Source organism: Myotis davidii, unplaced genomic scaffold (genome assembly GCF_000327345.1).
Source record: "Myotis davidii unplaced genomic scaffold, ASM32734v1 scaffold1016, whole genome shotgun sequence".
Taxonomy (NCBI): Eukaryota; Metazoa; Chordata; class Mammalia; order Chiroptera; family Vespertilionidae; genus Myotis; species Myotis davidii.
In genome coordinates this window covers 916653-917127 of record NW_006287680.1, presented here as the reverse complement: position 1 = coordinate 917127, position 475 = coordinate 916653, and positions in this window count along the sequence as shown.

The window sequence follows — 475 nt, the reverse complement described above, 5'->3', positions numbered from 1 at the left end:
TGATAAGAAGACTTTCTTTTTTTACTGAAGTATAGTATTCCATTGTGTAGATGTGCCACAGTTTTTAATCCACTCATCTGCAGATGGGCACTTATAGACAAGCAAACATACTACAAATGGACTACACTTTCAGAGTGAATTCTATTCCGAAGAGAAAGGCAGCCCATATGAGAGTGGGCTCAAATCATTAAACATCATTTTCCCTTTAATAGAGGTGCTGGGAACAAGTGGTGTACAAAGTATCATTGTCATTTTTTAATGGGAAACTATTAATTTCTATTTCTGAACTGAAAGTGTACATTACTCCTCTAATAGGTATAATAACAAACAAGATATAACCAGAGAACAATGTAAGCCATGGAAAATGTAAATGAAAATACCTGAGTTTGAGACATATGTAAAGAACTAGAACATTTTATAGAAAAGTGCATCACCTGGTTAGACTGGCTGATAGAATTCTGCAGAGCATATTGGA